We start from the raw sequence: 10,540 nt of genomic DNA on the forward strand, positions 1-10,540 counted from the left end.
GGGAGAGAAAACATTCTTAAGTTTATTTGATTACTTATTTGTCCTTCCAAGGTCAGTGTTTCCTAAATAATGCCCCTCTTGGGCATTCTATTCAAATCGTCCTGGAAAGAAACATTCTGCATCATAATGTGTGATGCTGACCTGACTTCTAACTCTCTTTTAACCTGAGTTGGAAACCCAAAGGTCATATCCATGATTGCACTGATGCTTTACAAGGAAATGGTTTTAAATCTTTTGTTTCCTGAAGGTCGATATTCATAAAAATTGTCCTAAGATTAAGTAGCTGATGGTCTCAAAAAATAAGCAAGTAAATCTTCCCGCTGATCACAGCAGTCTCAACTTTTTTTTATTTAAATAGAGACAAGGTCTCATTGTATTTCCCAGGTTGGTCTTGAAACCTTGTTCTCAAATGATCATCCCACCTCAGCCTCCCAAAGAGCTGAGTGGCATGAGCCACAACACCCAGCCAGCAGTCTCAACTTTTTTCTTTTGAAACAGAGTCTCACTCTGTCACCCAGGCTGGAGTGCAGTGGCATGATTTCGGCTCACTGCAACCTCTGCCTCATGGGTTCAAGCGATTCTTGTGCCTCTGCCTGATTAGCTGGAATTACAGGTGCACACCACCAGTCAGCTAATTTTTGTATTGCTAGTAGAGATGAGGTTTCACCACGTTGGCAAGGCTGGTCTTAAACTCTCAACCTCAAGTTATTTACCCGCCTCGACCTCCCAAAGTGTTGGGATTACAGGCGTGAGCCACAGTGCCTGGCCAGTCTCAACTTTTATCGGGCAGTATCTAAGTTCCTTCAGGTCACATGTTGAGTTGATATTGTGCTCTCTGGTTTTACAAGTTTACTTAACGATGAAACACATATACTTGATTGGACACCTACAGCACAGGATGTGATGATCTTTTAAAAAGACCATATTGACAGTTGCAATACGTGCCTTGCCTTATTATTAGGATAAGGCTCTACTTTTCCTCCAGGATGCCTTGTGGCCATGAGCCACTTCGGTAGAATAGTGTTCTTAAGAAAACTCAAGGGAAACAGGGATGTGGCCTCTGGTGTGAAAAGTAGCTTCTCTTTAGAAGGTGAAGAGACCAGGAACTGAGTAAACCTCTGAGCATGGAATCTCTTTTGATGAGTCATCATTTTTCACTTTTTTGCATTGCATCTTGGCTGCAGCATGCCTCTGTCGTTTTCGCGTCCTTGGTTTGTCAAATATCTTGATAGTGCCTATGACAGGAAAATAGGTGCTATCTGCTGGCTAATAACACACATGTCCAAAATCTCTTATCCTATTATTAGAATAAAAACCAACCTTAAAACTCATTTAATTCTCCAGCTTTATGGATTAGAAAATGGGGGAAATAAGAATTGAGACTAACTCATCATGACATAACTAGTTGGGAAATGGCTACATATATGTAACTTCTCCCTCATACAGATTAAATAGTAAGTGTATAGGTTATTACAGAAATTTTAATTTATGTGATTGAAATGACAAATCTTGTAGTTCCTCAAAGGAATTAAATCCTATAGATGAAGGGGAAATGCATTTTACTAGTCATGAAAAGATAGCACTCCCTAGGCTTCAAGATTGGAGACAATAATATCAATCACTATATGATTTAAGGATTAAGGGCTGGGCACCGTGGCTCAAGCCTGTAATCCCAGCACTTTGGGAGGCTGAGGCCAGCAGATCACATGAGGCCAGGAATTCAAGACCAGCCTGACCAACATAGTGAAACCCCATCTCTACTAAAAATACAAAATTAGCCAGGCATGGTGGTGCATGCCTATAATCCCAGCTACTCAGGAGGCTGAGGCAGGAGAATCACTTGAAACCAGGAGGTAGAGGTTGCAGTGAGCCAAGATCACGCCACCACACTCAGCCAGGGTAACAAGAGCGAAACTCCATCTCAAGAAGAAAAAAAAGAAAAAAAGGATTAAGATGGAGAGTTGAGGCCGGGCACAGTGGCTCACGCCTGTAATCCCATCACTTTGTGGGGCTGAGGCAGGCAGATCATGAGGTCAGGAGATTGAGACCATCTGGCCAACATGGTGAAACCCTGTCTCTACTAAAAATACAAAACAAATTAGCCGGGCGTGGTGGAGTACACCGGTAGTCCCAGCTACTGAGGGGGCTGAGGCAGGAGAATCGCTTGAACCCAGAAGGCGGAGGCTACAGTGAGCTGAGATCGCGCCACTGTACTGCAGCCTGGTCGACAGAGCCAGACTCTGTCTCAAACCAAAAAAAAAAAAAAAGAAATTCTTCTAGTCCCTCCTGCACTGTCCATTAAACACATTTCAACTGTGTTATAGAAACACAAAGAGGAATATAAGAGGTATTTCATAAAACATTCCAGGATATTTCTGCTAGTTAACAATATGAAAGCTGGAGTTTTGAAGACTGCCTCAGTGAGCTCTTTTTTTGACTGCCTGATTTGAGCTGGAGAAGCTCTGCCATCAAAACTGCTCGCAGCCTAACACTATAAGACAACTTAATATGAGCATAACAGAAAGGTTTGAAATTCTCATAAGCTGGAACACTTACACAAAATTTATAATGGATAAAGTTCATGTTTTAGGTTTTATTTTAAAAATGAAATATAAAAGTATAGGAAAAGAGCTGATGTTATCATTATTACTACTATTATTTTAAGAGACATGGTTTCTCACTGTTGCCCAGGCTACAGTGCCTGCTGTGAGCAACAGCTCACTGTAGCCTTAACCTCTAGGACTCAAGGGATCCTCCCACATCAGCTTAAACAAGCATCTGTGACTACAGACATACACCACCATGCCTAGCTGATGTTTTTTAAATTGTAGATAGAGACAGGGTCTCACTAAGTGCCAAGCCTGGTCTGGGTGGAACACCTGGCCTCAAGTGATCCTCTTATCTCAGCCTCCCAAAGCGCTGGCATTGCAGTTGTGGGCCACCATGATCGGCCTGATATTATTTTGAAAGCAGCCTATTTTTAAATCTTACGAGAAAATTGACCAACCTATGGGATTACAATTGCCACATGGCTAAATAAGCTAACATATTGCTAGATTTACTTGTTAGAAAGTTTAATAATCGTAGGTCACATGAAATATAATCTTGCCTCCATGACACTCTTTGCTGGCAGATCATGTCTGCTGCAGTGTGCTCAAATTTGGAATGATATTTCAAAAATGACACTAATCAATAAATGGCATTGGCAGACAAATGAAGAGTGGAAGACAGAAGTGGCAAGGAGGAAACCTGGGGTGGATAAGAAGACAGGAGTATGACCATGAAATTGGTCAGGTGTGGATTTAGTTCCCTGACCTTGCCTTGTTCATCTTCACTTTTCTTCTATAAAACAGGAATACTATAGATAATAACCGAACTCTCTGTAATGCTTTAGAGAGATTACAGGTAGCATTCCTACTAAAAGTTCTGGTAGAGTAGATGTTCAATTTATGAATATTTTATCTGTTTCAGGAAGCAGATTTTGGGCAAACCAGTTTGAAAACTTGTACCTCACTGGTCTGGCTTACACATGAAACAGTTTTTGTGGTTAAAGGACAAAGTGCTTCAAACTTACTACTGTATTACATTCTTTAAATCCCAAAAATACTCACCTCCACCAAAATCTTTTGAAAAAGATGCGGCAGAAGATTCAGTTATTCCATTCTCCAGATGACCAGCTTCTTAAGCACTACAAATAAGTGAAAACAACACCATTTACAGATGAATGAAAAAAATAAACCCTTTACCTTATATGCCAAAGTCTAAATTGTCAGCTGCTATGGATATACACTTTTGACTTGTTTTAGCAATTAAAAAAATCAACATGACCACAGTAAAGGGTTAAACAGAAACTTCAGGGGGAAAAGGAATCAGATTTAAAAATGCTCCAACAGACTGGGCACGGTGGCTCACATCTGTAATCCTAGCACTTTGGGAGGCTGAGGCGGGTGGATAATCTGAGGTTGGGAGTTCAAGACCAGCCTGACCAACATGGAGAAACCCCGTCATTACTAAAAATGCAAAATTAACCGGGCATGATGGCACATGCCTGTAATCCCAGCTACTTGGGAGACTGAGGCAGGAGAATTGCTTGAACCCGGAGGGAGGAGGTTGTAGTGAGCCGAGATCGCACCATTGCACTCCAGCCTGGGCAAGGAGAGAGAATCCATCTCAAAAAAACAGAAACAAAAACAAAAATTTAAAAAAAGCAACAACAAAAAAATCTCCAACAGACCTGTGAATACCACAATAAAGACTGGCCAGAGATTTCCAACATATAGACTATATAGACTAGGTACACAATGCTTTCTGTGAATACACTATGCTTTCTGTGACTGAAGTGGAGAAAGAGAAGGGGTATGTACCCAGAGACCCACAGGTTCAATGTTATTGCACTGCACCCTGTACTTAAAATCCATCTTCCTGGCCAGGCACGGTGGCTCATGCCTGTAATCTCAGCACTTTGGGAGGCCAAGGGGGACAGATCATCTGAGGTCAGGAGTTTGAATCCAGCTTGGCCAACCATGGCCAACATGGTGAAACCCCGTTTCTACTAAAAATACAAAAATTAGCTAGGCGCGGGAGCACATGCCTGTAATCCCAGCTACTCGGGAGGCTGAGGCAGAATTGTTTGAGCCCAGGAGGTGGAGGTTGCATTGAGCCAAGATCGCACCACTGAGCTCCAGCCTGGAGACAGAGCAAGTCTCAAAAAAAAAAAAAAAAAAAAAAAAAAAAAAGACAAATAATCCATCTTCCTACAATTGTGTTCACAGCTATTAGATTTGACACAGACCTGTTTACTTGGTGAACCGTACATTAAACAGTTCTGAAATACTGAATGGCATTCCAACTTAAAATGATTTCAGATTAATCCAAATTAAAGCAACATTAAAACTCAAAACAAATACTCAACATCAGGAGTCTAATCAAGGGCCAAACATTTGATTCACCCACTACTAATACTTGTATGAATTAGTTCACCCCAAGCAACTGTCTTTTCCTACAAGAATGATAATATTCCTCATCATAACTGTAAAACAACATTTAGTGGTCACAAAAAGTCAATACAATAAAGGCCCTTCTGTCCGGGCATGGTGGCTCACGACTGTAATCCCAGTATGTTGGGAGGGTGAGGTGGGTGGATCACCTGAGGTCAGGAGTTCGAGACCAGCCTGACTACCATGGAGAAACCCCGCCTCTACTAAAAATACAAAAAATTAGCCGGGCATGGTGGCACATCCCTGTAATCCCAGCTACTCGGGAGGCTGGGGTAGGAGAATCGCTTGAACCTGGGAGGCGGAGATTGTGGTGAGCCAAGATCACGCCATTGCATCCAGCCTGGGCAACAAGAGCAAAACTCCATTTCAAATAAATCAATAAATAAAAAATAAAGGCCATTCTTGCTGTAGAGTTTCTAATGCTTGGGACTAAAACAAGATAAAATACAGCTGTGAATTTCTCAATGCTCATTTTATCATATTAATAAGTCATAAGACTGCAATTCTCCTCATGTTCAGTATATATCAGAAGTCTAACCAAGTGAAGTAAAATGAATGGGCAAATGTTAGGTATCCAATTCAACAAAACGAGACTCCTAGACAAATCCACAAAATACATTTCCGCAATTTTTTTTAAATACCAATCATTTCATTTAGATAACAAATTAGTTCATTGTTTAACAGTTACCCAAAAGCTGTGGAATAAAATAATTACAATGCTCCCCAAACTACAGTCAGAGAATAATGCAGGAAATATTCTCATTTCTATTCTGATCAATTTTATAAATTAAAATAAAAATTCACACACACACCCACCCACGCACACACACAAGAATCATACCATATGAATAAAAATCAAACTGTTCTGTTTAGAATGAAAAAGACCAAAGAACTTCTTAGAGGATGTGACTAAGATTCCAGTGACTTACTGTGTAGATAAAGTCTAGTGTGGATATACATTCAGCCGGAGTACCCTTAAAGCACTACCAGAACAGATCATCTCTCATTCTGTTACTGATTAATCCACCTGCAGACAGGGTGGTGGTGTGCCTGGTAAACTAAAATGGAACTGAATCATGGCTTTAGCCTTATGACAAAATATACCTCAGGGTAACCAGGACTTCAACAATGAAGTAGACCAGGTCAGATGGCAGGACACACTCCCAGACAAGAAGGCACTTTTCTCCAGAGTTTGGTGCTAGCCATAACCAATCATTCTGATTTTCTCTTGCTCTGATCCCAAATTTAATGGCAATTCCCTCTCCCCAAAAGTAAAAATTCAACAGTGACAAAGAGTTATTAAGCATAATTAATACTTAAAAGAGATTAGGAGTCTGAGAGATGGTGAGGATAAATAGCAGGGAATTTTTTTTTTTTTTTGAGAGAGAGTCTGGCTCTGTCACCTAGGCTGGAGTGCAGTAGCATGACCTCGGCTCACTACAACCTCTGCCTCCCAGGTTCCAGCAATTCTCCTGTCTCAGCCTCCCGAGTAGCTGGGATTACAGGCAGACACCACGACACCCAGCTATTTTTTTTTTTTTTTTTTTTGTATTATTAGTAGAGATGGGGTTTCACCATGTTGGCCAGGCTGGTCTCCAACTCCTGACCTCAAGTGATCTGCCCGCCTCGGCCTCCCAAACTGCTGGGATTACAGGTGTGAGCCACCGCACCCAGCCAATATCAGGGATTTTTTGGTAAATGGTGGTAAAACAACTGGACATCAATATGGGGGAGAACAAAACTCCGTCTCAAAAATTCAAGATGGAACAAAGATCTGTATGTGAAACCAGAACCAAAAAGCTCCTAAAAGAAAACACAGGAAGAACACATTTGTGTCCATGGGGTACACAAAGATTTCACTGATTGATTGACTGACTGAGACAGGGTCTTGCTCTGTCACCCAGGGTGGAGTGCAATAGTGCAATCATAGCTCACTGCAGCCTTGACCTCCAGGGCTCAAGACATCCTACCACTTCAGCCTTCTGAGTAGCTGGGACCAGACACGTAACACCACAGCCGTTTTCTGGTGTTTTTGGCATTGTGTTTTGTTTTGTAGAGACAAGGTCTCCTTTATTGCTCAGGCTGGTCTCAAACTCCTGAGCTTAAGCAATCCTACCGCCTCAGGTTCCCTAAGTCCCCGGATTATAGGCTTAAGCCATCACACTAGATTTCTTGAATAAAACACAAAAAGTATGAATCACACAAAAAAATTGATACCCCGTCTCTACCAAAAAAATACAAAAAATTATCTGGGGAGCCTGGGAGGCAGAGATTACAGTGAGCCCAAATTATGCCACTGCACTCCAGCCTGGGTGACAGAATCAGACCCTGTCTCAAAAAAAAAAAGGGCTACAACGACATGGCAATAGGATAGAGCAGACTAGTGATGTTTGAGATAGTAGTTTAGTAGAAAACAGTTAAGAGGATTTGAACCCAGAAAAGAAATTATAACAAACACAAACTTAATCTTAAAAGCATTTTAAAATTTTTTTCACTTGGAAAGGACACCTGAAACCAGTTTATACACATACATGGTTACACAACTGCAAAACAGCCTTTCCTGTAGGAAATCTCAGATCATGTATGCCTGCTGACACACACACTAATTTCTATATGTATGTACATCAATGTTATAACTACTACTCAAAATGTCATTTTTAAAATTCCTCATTTCCTGAGTTTATTTCTTTTAGAACTTACAAAAATAACATACCTTTTTAGAAAGGCCAAGGTCCCCCTTCTTGGGCATAAATCCAGGGTCTAAATCATTGGATTCAAGAAGTTTCTTAGTTGGTTTTCTTTGATGTTTACTTTCATAAAGTCCTGAAATGCAGGTATCTTTATATTAAATGATTTAGAAACTGGGCACAAGTTAATTTTTTAAAAATCTGTATACCACACAAAGTGAATCTCAATGTTTTTGATGTTTTCTCCATCATCTTATGGGAAGAGGCAGGATGGTAATTTGATTATAAAATATTAGTAAACAAAACAAGTAAACAGTTCTCAATGCAAACACAAACTAATGTGAGGGATGTGTGTGTGTTGACTTTAAATCACAAAATAACTAAGGGAGAAATCAAAAGGACAGAACTATCTTTATGACAACTGATTGTTGGTGAGGACAAAATGAGGAGGAGTGAAATAGAGCTTGGATAATGGTCATAAATGGACCACGATTACAGTTTCTGCTCTGCCCCTAAGAAAATAAAATTCAATAGGTAAAAGATAATTCATAGGATCACTCAAGAATTATATAAAAGAGCTGACTTAATAAATCGAGTTTGGCACATAATAGGTACTGAAACAACAACTATCTTTACTATTCTCTCAAAAATCTTTTTAATTATACTCAACTAGTTTAAGCACAATTGGAATCATTTCTTTAAGGAATAACATCAAAAGCTCCTGTTGATGATGTAAAAAAGTTACATCCAAAATTTAAAGGGGTACAGAAAAGAGGATTCTTCCCATTCCTTGACTGACTATAATATTCAATAGTTACAAGGTGAATTAGAGACAATATGTTTAGATCCAACTCTCCCCAGGTGATTTATAAAGAATGATCAAGTGAGAAGTAACTGGTAATTAACTTCGAATGAACTGGTAATTACTACGTGGTCAGGTATATAACATCATACATTAATACATTATGATCTCCATTTTATAGATGAGAAAACAAGTTCAGAGACTAAACAACTTCCCAAGTAACACAAGGACTGGTGGAGCCAGCACTTGAAGCACAGTGCTTATTCCACTAATGTGTGGTGCCCCTCTTGAAGCCCTGTTATCCTGGTTGTAATTTACACAGTGGCTGATCAACAATCATGAAGAGCAACACTGGAGCAAGGAGCATAGTTATCAAAAATACGTCTCCTTGATAGCGTGCTACAATTCATAGTAACTATATCTAATTAGCCATCATTGTAACTATTTCCCAGGACAAAAGGGGGTCGTTTATTGTATATAGATACAATGTTGGCTTTACATCAAAACATACTAAAATCTCCTGCTTCCTCTAATCATATCTGCTCAAATACTGAGACCCCAACCACACCTTACCTGGCGTTTTAACTAGCAATTCCTCAGACTCAAGGGCAGGCCGTGGAGAGACTCCCGGAGCCACAGGTACAGACAAGGTCAGCTGTGGCAACTCAGCATGTCCACCTCCAAGTTCTGACTGAGCCAAGGGGCCCTCCAAAAATGGAACTTCCTTTTTTTTTTTTTTTTTTTTTGAGACAGAGTCTTGCTGTGTCACCCAGGCTGGAGTGCAGTCATGGGATCCCCACTCACTGCACGCTCAGTCTTCTGGGTTCACGCCATTCTCCTGCCTCAGCCTCCCTAGTAGCAGGGACTACAGGCTCCCGCCACCATGCCCGGCTAATTTTTTGTATTTATAGTAGAGACAGGGTTTCACCATGTTAGCCAGGATGGTCTCCATCTCCTCACCTCGTGATCCACCCGCCTCGGCCTCCCAAAGTGCTGGGATTACAGGCGTAAGCCACTGCGCCTGGTCTACAGAGCCTCCCTTTCAAGAACTGGAAGCTCTTCCTTGGTTGAAATCAAAGAATTCTCGTCCACCTGCTTGTTCTGAGCACTAGATTGACCTCGGGCTAGAAGGCTTTCCTCTTCACAGCGGGAACTTACCTAAGAACAAAAAATAAAATTAGAGTCCACAGGCCAAAACTGTTGTAATTTAAGTGTCAAAAAGAATAACGCACTTTAAAAGGAATGAAATTCTGACAAAGGCTACAAAAAGTGGATGAACCTTGAAGACATTATGTATGCTAAGGGAAATTACTTAGACACAAAGAACAAATATCATATGATTTCAAGTATATGCGGTATCCAGAATAAGAAAATTCTTAAGACAGAACATAGAATGGCAATTGCCAGGGGTTGAGCAGAAAAGGGAGTTATTGGTTAATGGGTATTGACTTTTAGTTTGGAAAGATGAAAAAAATTATTGAGATGGATGGTGGAGATGGTTGCACAACAATGTAACTGTGCTTCATGCCACTGAACTGGACACTTACAAATGGATAAAACAGGCCCAGCGCTGTGGCTCATGCCTATAATCCGAGCACTTTGGGAGGCCGAGGCGGGCGGATCACGAGGTCAGATCGAGACCATCCTGGCTAACACGGTGAAACCCTGTCTCTACTAAAAATGCAAAAAATTAGCCAGGCGTGCTGGCGGGCACCTGTAGTCCCAGCTACATGGGAGGCTGAGGCAGAAGGAGGTGTGAATCCGGGAGATGGAGCTTGCAGTGAGCCGAGATCATACCACTGCACTCCAGCCTGGGCGAGAGTGAGACTCTCTCTCAAAAAAAAAAAAAAAGATAATATAATAAAATGTTTTATATATATGTATATTTAACCAAAATTAAATAAAGAAAAAAATGAAGTTGACTGAGATACACTGAAGCTATAATATTGATAAGTCCACAACAATAATTCAAAGGCAGGGGAAAAAGACTGCTCTAATGTCTCCAATTAAAACAACTACTAATGAAATCCTTAATGTTACAATTGGTAATTAAT

At 40.6% G+C, this 10,540-nt stretch overlaps 1 protein-coding gene across 1 annotated transcript in view; it reads right to left on the bottom strand.

The window, feature by feature from the left end:
• LOC134738360 (E3 ubiquitin-protein ligase HERC2-like) overlaps positions 1-9,644 on the bottom strand; it is a 76,137-nt gene extending 66,493 nt beyond the window's left edge. Inside the window, exons 1-4 of the mRNA XM_063653140.1 lie at positions 9,447-9,644; positions 7,711-7,820; positions 3,612-3,688; positions 1,117-1,235 (exon numbers count right to left, since the gene is read on the bottom strand). The gene's annotated coding sequence lies outside the window, so the exon portion shown is untranslated. The remainder of the gene's footprint in view (positions 1-1,116; positions 1,236-3,611; positions 3,689-7,710; positions 7,821-9,446) is intronic.
• Between the last annotated feature and the right edge of the window lie 896 nt (positions 9,645-10,540).

Source organism: Pongo pygmaeus, chromosome 16 (assembly GCF_028885625.2).
Source record: "Pongo pygmaeus isolate AG05252 chromosome 16, NHGRI_mPonPyg2-v2.0_pri, whole genome shotgun sequence".
Classification (NCBI taxonomy): Eukaryota; Metazoa; Chordata; class Mammalia; order Primates; family Hominidae; genus Pongo; species Pongo pygmaeus.